This window comes from Cygnus atratus, chromosome Z (genome assembly GCF_013377495.2).
Source record: "Cygnus atratus isolate AKBS03 ecotype Queensland, Australia chromosome Z, CAtr_DNAZoo_HiC_assembly, whole genome shotgun sequence".
NCBI lineage: Eukaryota > Metazoa > Chordata > Aves > Anseriformes > Anatidae > Cygnus > Cygnus atratus.
Window position 1 is genome coordinate 57,466,182 of NC_066396.1, and position 26,068 is coordinate 57,492,249.

Below are 26,068 nucleotides of genomic sequence, written 5' to 3' on the forward strand. Positions count from 1 at the left end.
ATTCCTGGCACAAGAACCAGGATTCAAATAAGCACCATGGTAATACCAGTATGAACATATGCAGGTTGGGGGGAGTCTTGGGGTGGGGGTACTAAAGTCTCTGAATTTCCCAAACATTTCTAAATATTCTCCAAAATTAGTATGCATTTAGCATGAAAAGTGATGAAGAGAAAAGTAGGAAGGAAAAAATTTCTAAGGTTGCATCTACTTTTCATTAGCCTGTAGACACCATTCACACCATTCACAGCACCATAAAACACTGGTTATGATTCAGTGTTTGAAGTTCAGAGAGATACGATGTGTTCAGACTATAGTGGACAGACATTTGTGGCATGAAGTTATTTTATAGATCTTCAAACATACCCTACTGTTCTGCATCAGCTTATGAACAAAGAGCATTGCTCTGTTTTGTCCATTTGAGTGAATCTGATTTTCCAGCAGCACTATATATTTAAAAAAAAAAAAAAAAAAAAAAAAAGATTGGAAATTCTAAATTCCAATGGATCCCAAAATAAGGAAAAAATACTTTTAGTGGTTGAACAATTAGGGTGCTTTAATTTCAGCTATATGCTGAAGAGGAAGCAATATGTCGCAACTGCCACACTTACACTTGGATTACGAGCAGGAATCCACTGCATAATGCACCAGAGATAAACACACGATCCTTGTCCCCTGGATCATTAGTAAACAAATTGAGACAACCTGCTTTTAGAACGGCATGCATTTTTCAATGTCTGCTGTCCAAGGTCAAAAACGTTCAAAGGGCCACCTTGCTATCTTATTTACCGTCTGCTATGAGTTTAAAAAAAAAAAAAAAAAAAGTAGTATTTATCTAGTAGTGTATATAACATGCCCAGGTGCTGACAGTAAAAAGAAAAAGTCAAATAAAATGAAATAAATGGAATATGTTTTAACATTGCCTGCTGGTATACTGTCAAAGAAAAACGTTAACGGAAACAATAAATATGCACTACAATCACAGTAGTTTTCAAAAAGGTCTTTTTTCCAAAATTATTTAATTTGAAGGAAGATGTACATAAGATATATCTGTCTGTAACCCACAGAAGTACTTAAATGAAAAAGTATTCATTTTAGGCATAATGACCTTGCTTTGTGGCAGTGTAATGGAACAGGTAACTTTCTGGTCTCTCTTTCACTCCACTATATGAGCAAAGATTTCACAAACAAGACATTAAAGTTTTACTGAGGAATTACTGTTTCTGTGAATATTTTCATGTTCTTTAATACCTTGTGTCAAATGAACTGTACTGACAGATGCCTCTAAAGGATATACATAACATCAGTACTCTGCTCAATATTTCAGTTACAAATAACAAAAAATATGGAAAGAATTATTTTAAAAATGCATTTGTAACCTGATGGATTTGCTTTATATTGGATGTCTTCATCCCATGATAAACAGTATCAGAGGGATACCTGAAGAAATCTGTCCAGCTGATTACTAGAACATAAATAAATAAATAATTGTCATTTTAATTCATTGTAACACAGAAGTATAAATAAATATACAGATTCACGTAGATTTTTATAATAGCATTCTGGAATTGAATTATCTAGCATAAGCTGCACCTGTGAAGACACAGCAAAATTTGAATGAGGATAGGCATGTGCATTTCAAATAGGCTGCCAGCCTCATGAGTTTGAGCCAAAGTCCTTAACAGCAAATCCTCTTGTCCCAGTGATGGGTTCTTTCAAGACAGTTCACTTCAGTTGGTGTATGTGGCCTTGTGGATAACTCACTAATAGGAGTCTGAGCTGGCCTTAGCCAATCCTTCAGCTCCTCCTAAGCTTTAAGAAGATCTGGCTGTTTACCTTGGATATTCATTATTCTATTATAATGTTACTTAGTTTAAAATAAAGCTTTCAAATTAATTTAATGAAAGGACCTGTGTATGTGACATCAACAAATACAACACATTCAACTTCTCTTTAACAAGGTAATGCTTACAGCACTCCAAGGAACTTCTGAGACAGCAATGGCATTGAAATGAGACACATTTCTAATAATTTTGAATTTCATGAAAGAAAATATCAACAAAATATTTGACAAAAATATATGGAAGCTAGCACTGATAACTTTAGTACATTCTAGGAGACAAAGACACAGTAGTGACTGGAAGATTATCTGCAATTTGCCCTCTGTATTTTCACGAATTCCTGGTATATTTTAAGTCATTACCAGGTAGAGTTTGTGGACAGGAATAAGTGAAGATTCCTAACACATCAAGTGCAATGCTTGTGTGTTTTCAGGGAGCAAGACCAGGCTTTCTTGAAATCTCTGCACTGTATGAACAGAAATATGCATTTCACCTTTGGGAAAATGTATTATAATAAAGCATAAAACCCAGAAACAAGCTCTTCAGGAGTTTTTCTCCTTCAGAATTCTAGTGAAAAAACAAGTAGGCACCCACTATTATTATTCTAAGCGGGAACACTTAGAATTCTTCATATGTATTTTCAGGATATTTGCCAAAACGTTAAAGCATTTCTCAGTTATTATAGTGTGTCACCTGGCTTTGGCTTGTTTGTGCATGCTTTTATTTATTTATTTATTTATTTATTTATTTTCTGAGAAACTAGTTAGTAATTTTCTCCAATAGGGACACTGTCTCTTAAAGCGAATATTTGTATTTTTATTCAATGAAGACCAGCGCACTGTACACTATGGGCACCACCTCTTTTGAAATACTTCTTTATTTCTTACACAAAAGACATACTAATAGCCATACTAATTCATAGTTATGAATAGAACAACCTTCTGCACCACATTTTCCACTGCCCTCTCTGCTATGGTTAAAATGAAGAGTTTAATGGTAGCTTGTCTGAATAATGTAACCCCACCCCTGCTGTTAAGAGAATTTAATGGAAATGTAGCTACTTTATTTTATGATCTACAGTATAAAGCTCACAAAGAGCCTGACTGTGTAAGTGTTTTGTCACTCTGCCATCCCAAACAACAGGTCCACTATTAGAAAATGCGGTTTAACAGAACAAATATTTTCTTCCATAAAATTACGTTTATAATCTGTGGTATGAAGGAAAGTTCAAGTAAGGGAAGGCTGACTGAAAAAAAAAAAAAAAAAAAAAGGAAAAAAAGACTTGTACAAATGCAGTATTTTAAGTGCAGAATTTCACTTAGTGGAAGTGAATCCTCAAAACAGAGGATTAGGGGTAGCCTCCTGGGCTCCATATATAATGTGGGGAATGAGTCAGATGTCCTAAAAAAAACCAAAAAACTATAAAAGGTGACCTGAAACATGTACATGCTGAGCAGGAAATCCTCTAAATTTAAACTACTGAAAATAAAAGGAAAGGACAAAAGGCAGTCATACTGAATCTTTCAGTTCTTCACTGTTTATAAGCCTGAATCAGGGCTGAAGTCAAATGTAAATTCAAGGATATAGAGACAGGAAGAAATCCTCTCTTAAGCATAATGTGTACATGTATATTTAATTGATGGAACATGGCAAAACTTGCCATCAAAGATACATGCTAGGGTGTTGCTGCCATATTCAGTGGTAAGACTATTTTCCACGAGACCTACCTGGGGATGATTACTGCAGCTGTATATCACTTGGACACAGGGAAGTTTCAGCCATACCACATGTGGATCAGAAGACAGACAATGGTGCTACTTAGGTGTTTCACTGAATTGGTACTTAACTATAGGCTCCCAGATGCAAGACAAATAGTATAACAGCAGTTTTAATTCACAAGCATTATTTCTCCACATTCCTCCCCCTGAAAACCTGCTCCCATAAGAACCAAAAGATCTATTCAAGCACACGTAATTTTTCTACTGACCAACTTCTATGTTACACTAACTTAACACTTTTTTATTAGAAACTCTATGCATTCAGCAAAAGAGGATACACTTGGCTGGTTGCAAAGGAAGCATCTAGGCTCCTTCCTCCAGAGAGTTCAATGACATGGACGGGAATTACTAAGACTGTGATAAGTATTTCTCACCTATCCTTGAAAAAAGACAAAGCTCCAAGAATTGCTGTTAGTTTTTCTGATGGATAAGACAGTCATAACCTGTCATCAGCATTCTATGTATATTTTTACAACCATGATTTGTGCTTGAAGTTTACATCCATAACAAGTATAATGATTTCCATGATGGAAATCTTTATATCTCTGCATTAAGTTGACTGAAGTTGTGGGGTTTTCTGAATGCAAGCAAACACCATTTTGGTACAGAAACAGAGGAATCTCGTACAAGCATTTATACAAACATGTCTGCTCTGAATGCAAAGAGCATTTGCATACAAAAGCACCACTGAAACGTTCCTGCATTTGCATTGTTTATTCACTTTAAGGAATTTGCACTAAATGCCAAAGGAAATTCAATAGGGATTGAACCAATGTGGTACTTCAAATGTCTATTGTTGGGATTGATGTTCTGGGTTTTCATGCCATGTGAATATTGTCATGATGTACAGGAGATCTAGCCAATGACTGAAGTTGATTTTAGACTTAGAGATAGAATTCCTTGATTTATAAACCATAAGGAAGGTAGATTAGTAGCATCTTAGAAATATATATATGTATATATATATATATATCAAAAAAAACATTTACGGGAGGACTACAAAAATCAGAGGAAAAAAAATACTGAAATCTACAAGATACGGACAGGTATTTCACAAGGTCTAGATATCTGGATTTTATGTCTTTTAGGAGAAAAAAAAAAAAAAAAAAAAGCTTGTTTGTGGTTTAAAAACTATTCTGTGTCTTTGTCCATGACAGGTGCCAAAAGCACTATCTGCATTTTAGTCAATACTCATTTCAGTCCAGCATTTCCCCATAAAAACAGGCAATTTATAATCAGGTTTAAGTTCAGTTATAATGGATTGAAGAATGGAGTTAAACCTTTTAGTTTATATTTAGAGGACTCCAGCAACATAATAGGAATGGATATATCTGCCACAATGTAAGAAATGAAAATGGATGAAAAACAATGTAGTTGGCTCTAGCAATACTACACTCAATTATTTCAGAATAATTATACATCAGGCTAAAAATTAGACTCATGTTGTTATCTGCTCTGTTGCAGGACCAAGTGAAAGGATTCAGTTTCTGGAAATCTGGGTTCACTGGCCACAGACAAAAGCATGTCATGCATGGGGGAATTTCAGGTAGGTTTGCATACTTTGTTCAGCTTTCTGCCTGCGAGCCAGGAAATAATTGGTTTTGGTGGCATGCTGTGGAGTCATATCCCCCACATATTCCAAACTCACTTAATGGCTTGCTATCATTCTCTGTAGGTGATCATTGTACACTTGAGGGACAATGACCTCCGCAATGAAATACCTAATTATTAACCCAAAGGCCATCTGCCAGACTTCAGCATTTTATCCTGCTGCTTGCTTCATCTGGTTAGAGGTGCTTCCAGGGCTAATCTTCTGGCTAGCAAAGATCAATCCAAGACAAAGGAAGCAAAATGAGTGAACACTCATTACAAGGAGGGGGAAGATGAGTTCCTGATTTAAGGATTAAATGAATTTCCAAGGTCTGTTTGGAGCAGATGGAGTAAATCTGCCTGGAAAAAAAAAAAAAAAAAAAAAGGTTAGATATCTTCCTTTCCTCAGAGGCCTCAAGTAATGGCTGTCTTCTTTGTCACACAAAGTGAAAGTGGATATCTGAACTGGATGCTCTCTTTTCAAGAACAGGTAATTTGGCCACCACCCTCAAACATTTCACAGTGATGGGATCTTGCCTCCTTCACTCTAGGAAAGGGGTATGGTTCAAGACCTCTGCTTTCCAGAGTGATTCCCTAGTGACTCTTGCTCTACAATACTTTTAGAACTCGGACAAACAAATTCTGGGATAAAGAAGAATAAGGAAAATAAATTAACTAAGTGTTATTGACTGATAGCTTAATAAAAGAGTAATACTTTGGGAGTTTGGGAGATTATCTAATTAGTTCTATATCCACAACTGGGTATCTTTATTTTTAGTCTTAGAAAACTGAATAGTTGACAAGATTCTGTGAAACATGGTAGAAATGGGGGGAAATGCCTTATCTTCTTTACACTGCTGTTGCAAAGCTCAGTTAGTATTTAAATACTCTATAATAAACCTAAAGTAGTAAGTAAATATTAAATTATTTCACTCTTTCTCTTACCAGCGTCATAACATCATTCTTTAGCACTAATTTTGAACAGAATATTGATTTTACTGAGTGACTGAAGCAAAGTAAGAGCTGGCACCCATCCAGCATCCTACTGCTTGTCATAGAACATACAGATTTGGCCATGATCTGTATTTGTGATTGAATGATCTGCCCAGCACTCATTCTGAGGCTACATCCTTGTCCAGAACGGTAACTTTGGTGATGTTTTGCATTGTTTGTGTGTAATAATTAGCTTGCAATGAACCTACCATCAGTTAGCCCATGACAAATCCAGCTATTTCGATTTTCAAAAGGTGTGGATGCATGACTCAACCCATAGAAAAGTGCTTTAATTCCAGCCCAACACTGGTAAATTTTCCCCTGGATAAATTGCGGATAAACATTGACATTTTTTTCAATTGTTTGTTTTGCAGTACTTGTTTCTCACACTTTTAACCATAAATCTGCTTTTTTATACATAGCTGCCACTGTATGATTTGCTCTGGCCTCAAGAACTGCTGCTCTGTTCATGTGCCCCTGGCTGCAGTTACCTTTTAAAAAATGATGTTAGCATAGAACAAATTGCCTCTAAAAGTTAAACAACCGTTGTTTGTTCAGTGGACTTTGCTGGCAGATTTTGTCTTGTTCTACGCAAACAAACATTTATAGGTATAGTCAATTACGGAAGTATATGCAGAGAACAATTTGGCATCACTAGTCTTCTCCCTTTATCTTCTTTCATCTCCTCTGTCCACAGCTATTCTTCTTTCAAGGTTTCATAACAGTACCAGGCCTTCCTCCTCACTAGTGGGCGTATGGTTAGTTTTCTGAAATCTGTCACTATTTTGGAATCTTATCTTAAAACTGAGTTATGGTAACACTTCTTAAATTCTTACAATGTAGCACTAGCACAATTCCCCATCAAGCATAGAGGACTACTGCCAGATTTGCTCAAAACACTTCCAAAATTTGTTGTTACTTCCCTTTTTATAAACAAGCATTGTTACATTAGGAAGAGGTAACCTTTTAGAATGACGTTAGATAACCTTTAGAATCACTAATCACTCACTCTCACTGACACTAGACACCTTAGTCATCAGGTATGTATGGCAGAAATCAGTGGTGAGCTGGTATCTGGCATCAGTCACAGCTTAACACAGTCAAGTACCAACTATGAATGTTGAACTACTGTTTTCCTTACACCAAATACTTAGACAAAGTCTAAGATGGAGTCTAAGGTCTGGTTCATATCTACTTAACACTTTGGCAAGTCTCCCTTCATTATTATCACAGACATCCAATTGTTTTGAGAAAAAAAAAAAAGTGAGTGTATATATATACATATAATAAATAAACAAATAAATAAAAACATTTTAGTGAGACATTTGTAGAGATCCCAGAGGCAAACAGGCAAGATTAAGGTTATTTAAAGACACATCATAAGCCTCGCGAGATATGTGGATAATTTTCAAGGATGGTTATTTAAGTTGGCACATTCAGATTAATGACAACTAACTGAATTGCTAGCACTGGGGCACCAGTAATCACTGGCACACACATTCAGTCATGTCAGATTTCTCATATGCCTTAAGATCAAAAGACTAGTGTATATGTAGGCTAGCAACACCCCAAATAGATCAGACAGATCCAACAATATTTTCTGCTCTAAAGCTATGTCTTATTATAAACCATACTCAGCTGTATGTAAAACACGGCATCATTCTATATAATAGTTATGAATGATTTTTCTTTACAGTTTTTTAGGTATTGGCCTGGCAGAGCTAAAGATTAGTATCTTCTGTTCATAGGAAAGGCAGCAGTGCCACAAAAACCTTACCTCCTCTGAAATCCACAGGGACCATTTATTGCACACAGGTGTTAACCTTAGCGAAGTTTTGCTAAGGGTGCTAGCAGAGGTAATTGAATTTGTGGCATATTTCCCTGTTTACCCAGACAAAATTAAACCTCCAATGGAAAGTTATTTGTTTTGTTGTATTTCTGCATTATGTTGAGGTATAAGAAGTACATTAAGTATGTCTGTGTTAATATCTATGTAATACATATCCAGCTCATTGGTTTTCTTTTTAAAAATTGGAATTTATCTTGAAAAAGATAGATCTTGAAAAAATCTTGGAAATAATGATGAATAAGACTGCAGCCTGAAGAAGTTCATGGGCTGATTTCTATCCTCAAAAGAGCTCTTCAAAGACTTTCATCCTTTATGCTGCCAGCATGCTGCTCCATTTGCAAAGTAAAATCTCCATGCTGCTCTCCAGTGTATATGCCGTCTGCGCTTTTATATATGCTAGAGAAAAAAAGGAAGGGTGGCATTTTGTTCTGCCTAAAAGGGAGGTGGAAAAGGAAATGAGCTTCTCTGCCAGAAACAGAGGAGATGATGCTCAAAACAAAGAACAAAACAGCTTTCAATCATTCAATCTATCCATGAATCTATGTGTTTATTCATCCAGCTAAAATATTTCATCAAGATACATGCTAGCAGCCTTTATGATTTAACATTTACTATAGCTGTTTGCCGGTGCCAATACTACTGTGTTTTGGAAGCGCACACAGGAGGACTGCATGACTCAGAAGCTTTTTGGACACATTCAAATAATACTTTCTCATACATCTATAACTGGCATGTGGCAACTCCGTGCTTGGCACTCATAATGAACATCTCTGACAGATGAATGAGTACACTTGATGCAAAGTTTAGGACATAAAATTCAGTCCATTCCTGCATGCAATAAAGTCCAAGTGCATTATCATGACATTGTATCCACAGTCCAAATAAATCCTTCAATTTGATATAATTTTCACCTCAAATTTAGTTACTTAAGCATGTATCTACTTTCCAAATATTTGAAATATTTGTTGAATTAGGACCTAATGCAGGAGTCTATAAATTTAAAGAAAGGGTTTGCAAAAGAAACATGCCCCTCCCCCCCCCCCAGTTTTATTTCCACAAAAGCCTTATAATAATTTATCTTTTATGAAAAAGAACATTTGGAATACTTTGTCTTTATCAAAAAGACATTAAAGTATATACCAAATCATGTATGATGACAAATATTTTTAAAACTTGGTGAAGTCAGCCTCACAGGAAAGTAGAGGGCCTAATGCGTGGTAAATTTATTTTTCTGCACTTCATGCTAGGAGGCTACAGCCTAAGTTGCAAAATAAAAAAAGCCATTTTATTTTCCTATGCCAGAATATATCATATTCAAAGAAAAGGACAGGGAAAGTCTCATCTCAGGGTTCAGAAGATGAGGAGGCAAAAGTTAAACAGAACATTTTAATGTATTCATTTTATGGCCTTTGTGAATCAGTATGGATTCATTTGGCAAAGAGACAAGTAACATAAGTGAAATTAAAGTAAAAAAAAAAAAACATTCAAACAACACTCAAAGTAATGAAAGCGATACAGGCAAATGGAAGTAAGTACAGCAGAATTATTTAGAGGGCCATTAAACATGAAGTCTAAGGTAGATTGTATAATGTTTACTATAGGAGTTGGCAGCGTTTCCTTAAATTTGTTACCTCTTCTATACAAAGGTATTCACAAAAAATCTGAAATGTTAATTTCTTCCAACTTTGAAGACAGCACTTTGAAAAATCCAAAGCAACATCTTAAAGAAAATCCTCCTCGATTTTCCCAATTCCTTTTCAAAAAGTCGATAGCATAATTTTTCAGTGCTTTTCAATTTCCCTTTTCAAAGGCTTTGGCTCCGTGTACTAATACTTGCAGGTCAGATGTCTTGCACTCACAAGGAGGGCTGGTTTGTCAGGGCCCTGGTATTCCCAGAAGACAGCCCCAGGGAAGGTTTGCATACCCAGGACTGTTTGGGGCTCCTTCCCCAAACCTATCGTGAGCTTATGGCCCAGGATAAGGCCCAAAGCCCTTCGGCCGGGCCTTCAGCTTCCCGGCCGAGAGGCGAGCAGCCCGGCACAAAGTTACGCGGTGCCGGCACGGAGGAGCGCCTCACGGCGATGCGGCCGTGCCTCTGCCGGTAGCCCTCGGCACCTCGCCGCCCGCCGCCGGGGATCGAAACGCCCCGAGCCAGCTCGGCCCCGCCCCCGGGTACCGCTCGGCAGAGGGCGACGTGCACGGCGCCGCATCCCGGTCGGGGCGGTGCGGGCGGTGCGGGCCGGGGGCGGTGGCGGGGCTGTCTCCGCCCCGGGGCGGTGCGGGGCGGCGGCAGGAAGGGGTCGCGGCGGCGGCGGCGGAGCGCGGCAGCCCTGGGTGTCGCTGCCGCCGCCAGCGGAGTGCGGCCGCTGCGGTGAGTGAGTGGGGACGGGGGGCGAGGAGCAGGAGGTGGCTGCGGCGGTTTGCTCCGCCGGTGTCTGCGGGCGGAGGGGCCCCGGGTGCTGCGCCCCGCCGGGCGGGACGGGACGGGACGGGACGGGACGGGACCGGGCGGGACGGGGCCGCCTTCCCCGGGAGGGCGGGGGCCCGGCGGCGGGGCTGGAGCTGCCACAGGGATCGGGACCGGGACCGGGGCCGGGGCCGGGGCCGTGCCCCGTCCCGGCTGGCCGGCGGCGGCCGGTCCCCAGCCGGAGAAGTTTCCTCCGGGGCCGTGGGGACGGAGGCGGCGGCGCTGGGCCCTGGGTCCACCCAAAACACCGAGGGGTCTGCGCTCGCTGCCGCCCCGAGCCGGGTCTGAGCCGCGATGTTATGGCTCCCACCGCCCTGCGAGCGACGGCTGCCGCTTTCCTTCTTTCTTTCTTTTCCTTTTTTTTTTTTTTTTTAACTATCTTATTTTGTGGCTGACGCACCCGTTCGGGGTTTGTTCGCCTCTCCCCCAACTTCGTGGTGGCGGCTGCTGGGGGGGCCCGGTGACACCGCTGCCGGCCCCGGGCTCCGCGGGGAGGGAAAAGAGAAAAGGGGAAAGGGAAACCTCCTCCGGCAGGCAGCGGTGTGGGCAGGGTGCTGGCGTGGTGACTGCAAGTTCTGACTGCGGGAGCCCGGGGTGCTGCCTCCTGGGCGTGGGGGGGCCCCTCTGTGTCCTCGTGCGTGTTGCAGTGTTAAGAGGGTTGGTGGCAAATCTTGCATTCAGACAGCTACAGCTCAGTCCCCAAATATCATTTTCTTAACTGATTTATTTTGTAGAATGTTATTGTTTGCACTGTGTGTCTGATATCACAGCACAGCTTGGGTTGGAGGGGACATGAAAGCCCACCCAGTTCCAACCCCCCTGCCATGGGCAGGGACACCACCCACCAGACCAGGCTGCCCCCAGCCCCATCTAGCCTGGCCTTGAACACTTCCAGGGATCGGGCATCCACAGCTTCTTTGGGCAACCTGTGCCAGTGGCTCACCATCAGGAGATTAAAAATAATTCTGACAGAGATCGGTGAGCGTTTGCCGACTTGTGCTTGCAGAAAAAATGGAAAGCAGGTTGAATTTGGTTTGAAAGCTGAGTCCTGAACTCGGCTAGTTTCTGTGATGTGCTGGTCCCACTACAGGTGCAAGTGGAAAGGAGAGGCCCGCGGGTGTGGGCTGAGAAACAGCCAAGAGCACATGGGGAACATGCACACCTTCCTCCCTCAGGCTCGTGGTGGCAGAGAGATCTGATCCAGAGTACAGGTCCACCTCTGCGTTGCTTTGTCAGTTTCCTTGTCAAGTGGTGAGATGCCCTCCAACCCACTGCGTGTCGAATAGAATAGCATATGAACTAATCTGCTTTTTCAGATATTATTTCCCTGCATGTGGTTGATTTCAGGGAAGTGTTCGCTTTGAGAGAAATTTTCTTCTTGATTCCTTGTGCGTAGATCCTAAGGAACTGTGGTGATAAAGGCATACGCATTGAAGACAAGCTTGTTCCTGGCATGTTGCCTGGTTTTACAAGTAGTCATGGCTCAGGATTTCTGCTGCAGTCCTCCTCTGACAGGTTGAGGGAAGTACCCATGTTGCGTGCTCAAGAACAACGGCGTTTACAATGAAATGAAGACTGTTTTTAAAAGTCACTGTGTAACTTGCCAGTTTTCCACATAACAATTTGATCTGACTGTCACTGATGATATTTGAGATGAAGAATTTAGTAGAGCTCCTGGGATGCTTATGTGTGTAATTATATCCAGACTTACAGTTACTAGTGCAAACAAAGATTTGTAAGTGATCACAAATTGAGCCAAACAAGCTAGAGAAATTGTCTGATTTGTATGTGAAAACAGCTTCTAACAATTAGGATTAAACACTTCATGGAGAAGATTACAGATTGTACCATACCTTCCATGTTATGTACGGCAGGTTATACTGTATTACTCTGTTCTTGCATCTTCAGAAGGATATCTGGAGCTGGCTATGCAGCTGAATTGTTGCTAGACTGGCTTACAAGTCTGGTCTAGAATAACACTTTGTATTCTTCAGGTCAAAGTATTTCAAGCAATTAAAAAAAAACAACAGTTAAAACATCGTAGTTCAGTGTAATGCTAAAGAGACAGAAAGAAACACTGGATGTACTGTAACTACATAGCATTGTTGAAGTTCTGTGTGTTTTTTTTTTCTCATGCTGCAGAATTTGGTTTCATCAAGTAAATACAGGACATTTTCCCAAGACACAACTAAGTATTTTCTGATTACAGAAAACTGCAAATTGGAAAGTGGTGGAACCAATGAGATTCTTAATATTTGTAGGTTTAAAATCTGTCAAACGGTAGCCTTCCCTTCTCTCTGCTTGTTAAGCTTTTTTTTTTTTTCCTGTTTTCCTTTCTTCCTTTTTTCTTTTTTTTTTTTTAAGGCAGTAAATGAGAATATATAAAATGGACATACACTGGGCTGCTGAGAGACAGTGAGGTTTACTCCTTAATGAATAATATTGTTCATTTCTCTGTGATGATGTTCTCCTTCCTAATGTTCTTTTTTTTTTTTTTTTAAATAGTGATTCAATGTATTCCTACAGAAAAACGTAAAGATTTTATTGAAAAATATTTCAATTCAGTATTTCACAGTGATTATGGGTTACTTTGTAACTTGTGTTAAAACCAACTTTTGTAAATTTGCTACTAGAATTATGTGGGAATAAATGTGCGGAGAGCTTCTTTCTATGTAAAACTATGATAAATTTTTGGAAGGATGAGATGAAGTCAAGCAAGATTGAGATGTAGGTTGTGACCACATGAGGAAAGTACTGACAAAGAAAGGTAACGCTGGCATAAATAACAAACAAAGTTCACGTGCAGTACTGGCTTTTGAAACTCACTGTTAGATAGAAGTCTTGATGGTACTGTTTTTTGTTTTGTGTTTGTTTGCATCAAATTGTGCAGAGGGCATCCTTTTCATCTGTACATGAGAAAGAGAATGAAAGGTAGAAATAGTGTTTAGAGGGTGTGTGGAGATTATGCATGAAGAGATGCCAATGGGAAGAAAGCTTTTCTGATTTATTTAATAGAATCAAGCTGACTGACTTCTGTCTGATGAAGAGGCTTAGCAGTCATGAGTTTGAAGTGCTCTGTCTCAGCGGCATTCCATGTATCATGAACACTTACCATAGTTTTTGCAGTGAAAGATGTCTCTCTCTTTCTCCCTCCATCTACCAATGTATTTTATTATCTTTATTCAAATCTTTCACTTAGAGGAATCCCACCATTCAACACAAAGAAAAAAAAAATCTGTGCTTTGCAGAAACTGAAAGGCAACAAATGATAACCAAGGTTATTCTGGCTGCAGAGTTGAACTTCCTACATTTGATGCAATGGCCATCTCGACAAAAACAACCTGTTTTAAGGTGCTGTGGTTCTGTAACAGCCAAACAGAGTATGTAATCAGAGCAAGTCAAACAGGTGAAAGCAGTTCACAGGCAATACTGCATACAGGGGCATAAAGCTTTTACTTTGAACAAAACCCACTTCAGTCACTTGCATTTATTTTCTCGTAGGTCTCTTTTTCATCCTTTCGTACTCATTTTTTCACGCTCCTATGTTCATGAATACCAGGGTAGATGGAGGTATCCTGTTGGTCTGGCCGGATGCTGCCTGCCAAGTCCTCTTCATGTATTTTGGGTTATTTGTGACTGATAATGATGTTGCATGATCTTTGCTGCGTTTGTTTGCTTTTGACAAAGAAGGATGAGGATGAGTCATGCCACATACTTGTGGTTCCACATAACGTGGTATACTCTTGCGTGTTACATTGGGGCCTGACCGTTCCTTTTGTTATCAATACTCTTTCTTGGATTTTATGGCTGTTCTTGATTTCTTTATTTGCAGCATGCATGCCATTCCTCTTGCTCTGATTTTTTAGTCTGTGCCGTTGTGCATTCATGCTCCTGGTATGCCAGTATAATATTTACTATATAAGTCTCTATAAAAGAAGGGTATCTCGAAAGGTTGGTTGAAGGAATGTGTTATGAATCTGAACATTTGTTTGTTCTCCCTTTTAAAATCATCTATCATTCTGTCATGATCCTTAGTGTGATGGGTTAATCGAGGCTTAAATAACTTAAAAGTAAATATGTATATTTGCTTCTGATACTCCCATTGGGTGTAGGAAGTGGCCTATTCATTTTCAGATTTAAGGTTTTTGACTTTTTTTAAAGCTGTGGTACTAGATAAAACCTAGAGGACCAGTGTAAAACTATAAATGTTTGGTTTGCTTTTATCCTCCAAGGATACAAGTGAATTTTTGTTTAGCTGTGCATTTGCTTTCTGTTGTAGGCCTGTAAATCATGTCTTCCAATCTTTACAATAAGACACTCATGTTAGGGCATACTGTGGATTGTCTTTATTTTCTGGATTGTTTCAAAAATGTCCATCTAGTTTCCAGCATATAATTGTTCATGGTCTTCATATACTCATTTGTTCTTGTTTAATATGATGCAGTAGTTTAATTCTTACTTCTTTCCCTGTAGTATTTACTCTGCTTTCTTTATAAAGAACAATCATGTCTTGTCTTAGACTTTTTACTGCTAGATTCAATGATTTTGGCTTTCACTTGTTTTATACCAGGAAAATTAAGAGCTTGTTGTGATTCTAGTAGCCCTTTCTCCTGCTGGCTACAGCTTGAAAGTATCTTTCTTGTACGCAGTGACTGGGACTGTACCTGATCTTTCAGACAAAGACAATGATGCTAGTATAAACAGATAGGTAATGGAGAGAAATAGGAATGGATAACACATAAAATTGCTTTTTATTATTTGTTGTTATGAATACATAATAGTAGCTTTGATTATATGCTCACAGGATACATCTCTTCTTTACAGCTGATAAAATGGTAGATAAGAACAGAAAATCCCTCTGTTTGACTTAAGAACAAAAATTTAAAAATACTTTAATTGTTTTGATTCTCAAAATTGTCCATTTCTTTTTTATCATATTCTGAACTTATGGTGAATGAGTAATACCTCTTCAACACTGCTTCAGCAGATTCTGTAGATGCAGAATTTTGTATTTTATTCCTGTCTCATTTATATGAATATTAGATATGCTTTTTTTGATTCTGTCCAAGTTAATGAAACTCTGTCACATCATTCTTGTTTGAATGCAGGTTGTGGTTGTCCTTCCTTGATGAGTTTCGTACTTACTTTTTTATATATATTCTAATGCAGTTTCTTCTAGCTTAACTAATAATCTTTCATGCTATAGTATGGCTGAAAATACATGCAGTTTCCAGTAGACCAACTCTATTGTGTTTTCTTTTGTCTGGAGGGAGCATCTCTTATTTCATCAGAGAACAATGGCATAATCTGCCAATAGAACATAAATAAATATTTTGTTTCTTCTGGCACTTCATTTTTCACTTCCTTCTGTCTCTAATTATTCCTAACTTCAGAATCTGTTTAATTTCCCCTTCTATTTGATTCTGTTTTATTAAATGTATCTTCAGTGAAACCAAAATGAACTTGCATGCAGGTATGTAGATAGTAAATAGAAGTAGTTCCAAGGTATATTTCTAAACTACAGGATGATGTTAACCCATAAATTGTCTGTCTGATGCTTCCAACAGTAAGTTTCAGAGGTCAGTAGCTTATAATGTTGAGAAATTTAAGTGTCAGTGGTGAGCCATTCCATGTTGGGGTTGAGGTGTAGCTTTGCTATGAAGAGAGTAGAGACAGAGATTAGAAGAGAACTGGAGGAGAGCTATGGGAACTGAGAAGAAGAGCAGCTAGTGTGAAGGTAAGTCCCCTGAAGCAAGCCAGTGTGCAGAGGAATGTGGTGTCACTGGAAGAGTGAAGAGGAGGCTGATGTGAAGTGGGGTAGAAGACAGGAGGCAGTCAAGAACAGAATGGGATGGCTCATGTATCTAACTTGTATTGCAGCAAGTGTGTTACTTCTCACGTCTTCATTAACAGGTGTTTAAAACATTCCCAACTTCTGTACTTGTGGATGACATCAATAATTACTGGGTATAATTGGATGTTTTGCTCTGTGATGTTCATTTGTATGCATTCACAATCCAACATCAGTGATGCACTGTTATACTACCGTCTTCATCTGTGTTGTTCCAGGAAGCCATAGAATTTTCTCTTGGAAGCAGATTTCTCCCTGTCCTTTCCTCAGTTGAGTCTACTCAGTGTGAAACTACACCTTTACATCTGTTCAGGTATTGAAGTCGGTTATAGCCCGGTGTTTTATCCACAACAACAGTGCTTACTTATTGCTGGGGGATTGGTTTTGATTCTGGGATCCCAGTGATTATTTTGCTTTACAAGTCAGCTATAATAGAGTTCTTTTCTCCTTAGGCGTAGTTCATGGGTCCTGAAGCTAGATGTTTTAAGGAGTAGAGAGAAGAAAATCGCAAAGCTGACTTGATCAGTTTTCATGCTTAAACAGTGCATTTAAAAGGGAAGGGGGATGGATGGACAGAGAGAAAAGCTATACTTTATTTTAAAACACCAGTGCTCTGTTTCAGACTTCCATGTTATATTATTTGGTTTTCTGTGGATTATTTATATTTAGAGTGGTTGGATTTTAATTCTTTTCTATGCATGTTGTACTCTGAACTCAGTTAAGGAGCTGGATTGCATGGTACTAAGAATCTTAATCTCATTATGGAAGAGATTAGGATTTCTGTGGTGGATTTGAATAAATCTTTATCTTGGTTTAAACAAAATAGCTTTTGCTTTTTACTTGCTTACTGATGTTTTTGCTAGAACAGTGTTAATATATTTTGATCACAAAATTACTAGTTTTCTAAAGTTTGTTAATTCAGAGTAGTCCTTTCAGAAGACCTTTCTGTGATACATACATTTAAAAAAGTTTAAAATGTTACATAGCTTTTATTACTCGTGACAGTTGATGAGAATGTTAATTAAAGTGGTGTCTATTTTTGTTTCTCTCGTTTCTTTTTTGACAGCAAAAACATGCTTCTTAATGTTCTTTTTTTTTTTTTTTTTTTTTTTTGCATTGTCTTACTGCTTAGAGGGATGCCTTTCTTCCAGAGAAATCAATACAAAATCACAGAATGGCTGAAGTTGGAAGGAGCCTTTGGAAGTAATTTAATACATGTAATCCCACACCCCACTTAAGCAAGTTCAGCTAGATCAAATTGACCAGGACTGTGCCCGGTTGGCTTTTGAATACCTTCATAGATGAGTACTCCACAGCTTCTCTGGGCAGTGCGTGGCCGTCTTTGGCCACCCTCGTAAGAAGGTGGCTTCTTGTGTTTCAGTTCATGCCTCTTGTCAGTGGGTGCTGCTGAGAAGAACCTAGCACTGTTGTCTTTGCTTTCACCCATATCCCATCAAACCGATAATTATATATATATTGATAAGATTCCACCCTCTCCCCCCCTTGATTCTCCTCACCTCCAGGCTAAACAGTCCTACCACTCCTCATATGACAGATGTTCCAGTCCCAGCATCATCATTTCTTTAGCCTGTTCCTGGACCCTGTCCAGTATGTTCACACTTCTGCTGCACTAGGGAGCCCAGAACTGGACGCAGTACTCCAGGTGTGGCCTCACTAGGGCTGTCTAGAAGTGGAGGATCACCTCCTTTGACCTCCTGGTTGTTCTGTTCCTCATGCAGGCCAGGATGTCCTGCGCTGGCTTTGCCACAAGTGCAGTGAGTTGCTGTCTCCTTTCTACCTTGTCCTTCAGAACCTTCAGGGTCTTTCTTGCAAATCTGCTTTCCACCTGGTGAGTCCTCAGCCTATACCAGTGCATAGAGTTGTTCTTCCCCTGGTGCAGGACTTCTCCTGTCAGCCACTTCTCCCAGTTTTGTGTTATCTGCAAATGTGCTGAGGGTACAGTATTCCCCTCCACCCAGATCGTTAAGGAAGATGTTGAACAGGATTGGACCCAGTATTTATTCCTGGGGTATAATGTTGGTGACCAGTTTATGGCTGGTCTTTGTGCTGCTGATCACATATGAGCCTGGCAGCTCAGTCAGTCCTCTTCATTGTCTGTTCCTCTAGGCTGTTTTTCATCGCTTTGTCTATGAGGATGTTATGAGGAACTGTGCAAAATGCACATTGTTGGGTGATTTAGACTGTGTACTTAAAATAACAATTCTCTGAAACAGTGTGCTATATAGCTGTTCTGGAAATTGATGGAGAATGATAGTGCTTATGTGGGGGTTCTGAGTGAATCTGCTGCTGCATGGTATAGGTCCAACTCCAGCAACAGCTTGAGGTTGTTCTTTGCTGACAGTAGCTTTGCAGGCCTGAAAACATGTTTGTTTAGGGTAAGGTCTCAACATTTTAAGTCTGTTTAAATTGTTAAAACAGTGGATTATATGATAATACCATCTAACTCACATAAGAAATTGCCCATATAATTCACTCAGGAAAGACAGTTATCTTTTGTGTCTTCCATAAGTCACAAGCTGTGATGGTAGTAGCAGTGACTTATTACAGTTGTTCCATTGTGGAATGACCCTTAATAACTCTGTTGTGCCAAAGATGTTTTAAAGTTAGTTATTAGCTTTCTTTCATATAAATCTATCTGGGTAGATGAGGGGAGAGCGGTGGATGTGGTTTACCTTGACTTCAGCAAGGCTTTTGACACCGTCTCTCATAACGTCCTCATAAACAAGCTCAAGAAGTGCAGCCTAGATGAGTGAACCTAGAACAGGTTGCCCAAAGAGGTTGTGAAGTCCCCTTCTCTGGAGATATTCAAAACCTGCCTGTATGCCATCATGTGCAATGTGCTCTGGGTGATCCTGCTCAGCAGGGGTGTTGGACTCGATGATCTTCAGAGGTCCCTTCCAACCTCGGCCATTCTGTGATTCTGTGAAACTTTTACTGATGAGAATAATCTGTTTTTCTGTCTCTAAGTGGTCAGCAATACATTGCAATCTGTGAGGGTCAACAACATGGAGGTCCTTCCCATGTTGGGCGTCCTCCACCCTAACATACACACTCTTTTCTGAGGTCCCTGTTCCTGACACCCTGATGTGTCAATCAGCACAGACATCTGCTTAAACGTGGGTATTTTAGCTCCAACCGTAGTATCTATTGACTCCCAAAATATTCTGGACTGGTAAAACTTGGAGCATCGGTGTAATCCACAGGTTGCCGACAGATGTCGCTGCGGATTTGTGCAATACTGTGACTTCTCAAGGGACTACCCATATCCACTTTCTGCAAAACAGATTGAAATCACGTCTGTGGAGCATATTAAAGAGTATTGGCTGAGTATTCCAAAATTAAGAATATAGCTTCCTGTCCTTGGACCAGCATTTTGGAAGAGATCAGTTTGCCTGACAGAGTCCTCTGTAAACATTATTGTCTGTCCTGTGCTGAGATTAAATTCATATCCTGTTTCAGACACAAACCCAATAGACATTTCTGTGTGGTGGTGACCTAACAATAGGTGGTAAGTGGTGTAGCCTTGGACCCCCCCCCCCCTCTATTCAGACTTACTACTGCTTGTGCCAGCACTGTTGGCTGGTTCTACAAGGTGTGCGTAGGTGGAAGAATTCACAAATGTTCTTTTAGTAAGATATTATTATGCTCTACTAAACTGGTTCCCCAGGGATGATGGAGTATATGATAAACTCGTCCTATGTGGTTTTCACCTGCCCTCTTCTGAACTGTTTGTCCTGCGAGCCATTAACTGATTGAATACGAGTGGAAATACCTCACCATTGGCTTAATAAGCAAAGACCTTTGATAGTGGTCTTCTGGTCAGCATGTACTGGAGGAAATACAGCCAGTTGTTTGCTACCACCACCTGACTATAAACCTTGACTCTGGAAGTAGCCCAGTATGATTTGTCTGCTGGGTGTGGCTGAGTGTTCTCCAAATTCTGACCCCAGAGAGGTTTGCTGCATATCATCCAGTCTTCTGCCTATCATCACTAGACTACAGTGTGAGACCTTTATATACTGCCCAAGAGCCAGTATAAAGATTTTTGAGGCTGTCAGTTCTTCCAGCACCATAGCCACGGCTATCAGTTTGACATATTGGCTGTTCCTCCTGTTTTCTTGGTAGTTTAGGAAGGCTTGTTGAGCCATTTTAAAGGCTGCTGCTTTCCGTTGCTGTTTCTCTTTAGCATTATCTTGTTGACTGATCAGTGAACCATGCATTTTGCTTCTGCTCTTGGGTTAATTGCTCATACGATGGAGCCTACTGCAGCCAAGATGGAGGCAGACCAGACTGGATAGAAAATGTCATTACCTAAGCCAATTTGTACTATTTTCTCCTGTAAAGCACTCACTGTATTTGGGATGGTAGAGGCTGCACAGAAATTCACCATTTCCATTTCATAGTACTAGTCCATTATGTCTTCCCAATTTATTGAATACAATCATTTGGTGGTACCCACTGTAAGGCCAGGAGCCCCACTATCAGTTACCTTGGCCCATTGGGTGATTCTTTGTTTCAGCTAGGGCTGAAAAAACAGCTCAGATTTTTAGTTTTGCACCAATGGGGACAACCTCTACGACCAAAATCCCAATCATGTATGTAGCCTGTCTCTTTGCTGTCATAGGCTCCAATGAGCCTCATCCAATGCTTGAAGCTTGAAAGGCTTATTGGCTAGCTTTTGGCCTAACACTGCTTAATAAGCATTTTTTTCTTGGTCAGAGGTGGTTGCTTCCTTTTCTTCCTGAAAGAATTGACTTTTTTTTTTTTCCTTGTTTATAATGGTCTTAAGGTCCAGACCAAATATGGCATACATTGCCTCCAGAACCCCAAAGACTAATAAACTTGTACTTCTGCTCTGCATTTCTGCTATATAGAATATGTTTTGTGTAGCTGACTTGGATATCTTTCTACAATGGCCCTGCCAAATTATCCTTCCAAATTTTGCTTCTTTGTCATATTTCTGAATTTTTTGGTTGTCAGTCCCCCAGCCATAATTTTGCATAGTCTCTGTAGTATCACTCAGTGCTTCTCACACTTCCCGCTCTGTGGGACCAGCAATGTGGATAACATAATCCACATAGTTGAGTGATCTACTGTGCGGGAGAAATACTGAAATCTTCCAAATGTGGGGCTGCCAGCCCATGGTGAATGATGGGGCTGTGTCGATAGCTCAGGGCAGCAGCACTCCAGGAGAGCACAGGTTGCTCCTGCAGTTCTTTAGCAGCTGGGCTTCCAAGGATTAAATGCTATCTGGATGGTGTCACGGCTTCAGACTTGACTCACTCAAGGAGAGTGGCAATGCTGGGTGCTAGAGCTGTGAGGGTGGGGGAACCCAATTTGATAATCAATAATCAGCTGTTGTTTTGTCAGAAGCTTCTAGGTGTTTTCATTGACCAACTGGGGCAAATGAGGGAGGAGCAGGCTGCGCTCTCCAGCTGTTCCAGCCTCTAATGGCTGCGTGGTCATCTGAGTGATCTCGGGGCAGTCTATACTGTTTGGATGCAATCTGTTTGGGAGAGGGCCCAAACTGTTGGGACCCATAACCACTTTTTGCACAGTGATAGCGCAAATGCTGCAGCCCGGTGGAGCAGGTGGATGTGGCCTGGAGGAGGCTGCGGTCCATGGAGAGCCCCCACAGGAGCAGGCCCCAGGCCGGAGCTGCAGCCTGTGGACAGGAGCACACACAGGAGCAGGGAGTCTGGGGGGAGCTGCCGCCCACCCGTGGGGGACCCATGCTGGAGCAGTTTGCTCCTGGGGACCCTGTGGTATGGAGCCAAATGGGAGTAGTTCTTGAAGAGCTGCTGCTTGTGGGCAGCCCCCACAGGCTCAGTTCAGGAAGGACGGCATCCTGTGGGAGGGACCCCACATGGAGCAGGGGCAGGGAGTGACCATGAAGGAGCCGCGGAGACAAAGCATTAGGCACTGACTGCAGCCCCCATTGCTCATTTCCCTGTGCTGCTCCGGGGGGAATGTAGAAGAGAGTAGATAGGGAGAAGGTGGTTTTAGTTTGTTTTCTAGTTTCTCACTGCTCTAGTCTGCTAGAGATAGGTAATAAATTTTATTCATCTCCTTGTGCTGACTCTGTTTTGCCTGTTACGATAGTTGTAGAGTGACCTCCCTGTCCTTATCTCACCCCTTTAGCCCTTTTCATCATATTTTTTCCCCCTTTCCCTTTGAGGAAGGAGAGTGAGAGAGTGGTTGTGGTAGAGTTCAGTTGCCCGGAAGGGTAAAACCACTGCAAAAGGTTGGGGTAATTAATTGGTTCTGAGGTGTTCTCCCTTTCTCAGCTGAGTGTGGAAGCAGAGGGCACCATCGGTCTGTCCACTGTCCTGGTTTCCTTTTGTGGTCTCTTCTTCCCTTTCGCTTGCTTATATTTTTCACATAAATAAAGTAGAGTTCCTGGTAGTTTTGTCATCTGGGACTTCAGATTGAAGTAAAGCTAAAAGCATCTTCTTTTGGTTAGCACTTTTGTGGCTTATCTACAGAATTTATATATAATGACATATCATTGCCTAACATGCTGTAATGTTATCTCCTTCATCTAGTCCACCAGCGTGCAGAACAGGCCACCCTGGGGCACTCCATCATGTTCCCTTACAGCAGCTTTCCATGCTGACATTTGGACTTCCCATGCCTTGAGTACAAGGCCCAGTAGGGCAGGTGTGGCTTGTTTGAGGAGCTGGTGATCTTGGCTACCCACACGACATCATAGTGTGGTGCATTTGGAATGATTGGCCCGAAGTTTAAAGAAGAGGTAGTGAATTAAACTTTTCAGAGCAGGCTTCTTTTCAGTTTTTGTTTGTTTTTAAAAAAGAGGTCTGTTTTTAGGCTCATAGTCACATAACTTGTGAAAGCAGAAATGCACATAAAGCGTATTCATATGCTGATGCTGTATGGACAGAAAACTCATACAGGTAAGACTATATGTGTCTTGAAACAAAACGAGGAGTGCCAGATAACATGAAAAAGAGTGAAACTTTTTTACCCTTTGTGAAAAGATCAAACAAAATGACATTGTACTTGTCTGCCTTTGTTTTGGTCCGTATTATACTACTATTTTGGTTCTCCACCACATCCCATGGGATTTATGGAATACACATTTCTTCATTTTCACTGCTTTTTATCTAACGTAATCCATTTCATCTTCAGAGCAAATTGAATTGAACTAAGTGGATACCTACAAAATCTTCTCTTCTGTTTCGCTTTTGGCAAAAAAAAAATAAATAAAAAACTGCTTTTATAAGCCATTGCTATCTTTTTTTTTGCAATGAATGTCTTCAAAAGACTGGCTGTGATTTGCAGGTTGGTATTCTAAAAGTGGTTTCAGTGTCATGTGCTGCTTAGCCTTTTTTCTTAAGAGTTTGTGAGGATAATACAGGTAGCAATACTAGATTATCTGTGTTATTGTATCAGGTAATATACTGCTATTGCACTCATGATATGTTTCCGTGGAGATCTGGGTCACTTGTATTGAATTGATGATAAATTCAGTCTTTCCTGCCATAGTTGACATTTGAATCTAATCAGAGTGGAAGCAAAATTTTTTTTTTTTGGGGGGGGTGGGAAGGGGGAGGAAGGGGGCATGATCAGAGCTAGCACCAAGTTAAGGATTTGAGAAAGTTGTTTTGGCCACCTGCATAAGTCAGAGCAATTTGTTAGATGTACTTCTACCACTATGACGGCATTGTGGGTTTGTTCATCCATAGTAGGAATAATTCTTGTTGAGGCCATGTTGTTTCTTTGCTATCTTTTGACCTGTTGTGAAAGTATTATATTGTTATCTAATGTATCAAGGGTGTTACCTGTTGTTATAACTTGCAATAGCTGCTGATTCATGGATTTAATTGCAAGTATGATTTTGACAGACTATCACTATAAAAGAATTAAAATCAATTTATTTTGAAAAATTCACTTTGAGGTGATGTAGCTTTCTTCAGATGTCTGTGCTTAGTATCAGACTGCCACTTGATTGTGAAAGAGTATCTTTGATCTGTGGAAACATTTGGTTCTTTTGTCCTCCCAAGGCTATGCTCTGGCTCATTCTGAGGTTTGTCTTTATCTTGTTCTTGCTGCTTAGGAGTAAATAATTAGCTTTTAGGACCAATTCTCTCACTTCCTAGGTAAGTACTGGAAGTTTTAGGTAAGTACTAGAAACCTAGCTAGTATTCTCGGTGGATTTATTATGGAAAACTTTTATTCTTACTACTGTGTTTTACAGCCTTGAGCTTCAAGAGGATGCCTAAAAAATTACATTTTATTTGTTGCTTTTCTACAGAATCTAAACAGAAGTGTTCGTCTGTAATGAATCTTTGGCTTTACTTGAAATATTCTCATACTTTAACAGTGGATTTCTTAGAACTTTTTTGACATAAAACTTTTTAGCTATGCAACAGTTGCAGAGATGAGTCCACAATTGTAGTCAAGTTACAGTACCTTGTAGGTGGCAGATTCAGGGGCATATTTTCGGGAGGCGTGTATTCCAGTGACATATTTTGAGGGGATATGTATTCAAGATTGAACTTTTCTTTTAAGTTCACATGGCATTTAAATTATTATCGAGGCTTTAAAAGAAGTGCACCTTATGAGAGCTGTGTCATTCAGTCTGTAAGTTCTTTTTAAAAGGTATTTCATTACAGAAGTTAAACTAAATTAAACTAAAAAATTATGTAGAATATAGATTTTGTTGTTGTTTGCTACTTTTTACTTATTTCAGGGTAGTTGCCTGTAGTTAGTTATCAGTTAAATGAAATGGTTTCATTTATTTTTGAAATGGCCATGCTGTAGATCCAGAAACTTTATGCAGGTAGGAAACAAACCTAATGCTTCTCTGTCTCTTTAGGGAAGAGAATTCAACTTTCATTACAAACAGTTCCTTTATTGCCATTTCTGATATTTGAACTATGTAAAATTAAAATTGAAAAAAAACAAAACATTACCAGGTTAAAAAGAGTGACACTGGTATTCTGTGTCAAAGAAAGAGTGAAATAGAGCTTCAGCATACTGTAGCAATGTTAAGCAATGCTCTTCGGTGTACATTAGTGCTTAGACATCTTAGAATACCTGTACTGAGGCTTTTAGAATTGCTATGACACATTCCCTACTTACAGATGGAAGTTTTGTTTTTGCATGGGGAAGGTCCCTCTGGGTGAGGTTAGCTGTATTCTGTGATATCTAATGGTAGAGCCTAGCAAAGTTAATCAGAAGCACCTTGCCTTTGTCAACTGTATTTCGCTAATTTTTTTTAATTTATGGTAGGCCTACTGCCTAGTGCTTCATAGTGTAGCACCTTGCTTTTTCAGGATCCTATATGACAGCAAGAAGTAAACAAATAAGGTGGTCTCAAGGAGATTTCAAAATGAATTTGCACTGGAAAACAAGCTTTAACAACAAAAAAAAGGTGGAAAAAAGCTTCAGAAACTGCAAACTAAGGATTTTTTCTTATGAATACAGAAGCAAAGTCAAAATGTTCAAGATGACTTGTATAAAATATTGCACATACAGTACTTTCCTAATGTCAAGCTAAAGTGTGTTCTGAAAATGACTTGCAAACAAAAAGGATTAATGATTTAATTAAGCTCAAGCTCAACTCTCTTCATTTGCATAAGTGCAGTTTCCTGTCATCTTCAGGCAATTTGCAGTTTTTTGCAGCTATAAATAGCATTCTTGTTATTTATTTATTCT

The 26,068-nt window shown here is 40.0% G+C and overlaps 1 protein-coding gene across 11 annotated transcripts in view; it reads left to right on the top strand.

The window, feature by feature from the left end:
- Nucleotides 1-10,295: 10,295 nt before the first annotated feature.
- Nucleotides 10,296-26,068, top strand: part of PAM (peptidylglycine alpha-amidating monooxygenase) — a 142,539-nt gene continuing 126,766 nt past the window's right edge. For 3 of the 11 annotated variants that reach the window (XM_035570053.2, XM_035570057.2, XM_035570065.2), the window contains exon 1: nucleotides 10,305-10,419. The gene's annotated coding sequence lies outside the window, so the exon portion shown is untranslated. Of the gene's footprint in view, nucleotides 10,420-16,584; nucleotides 16,680-26,068 lie in introns of all 11 variants that reach the window. The other 8 variants (XM_050716408.1, XM_050716405.1, XM_050716406.1 and 5 more) reach the window with 8 other exon arrangements.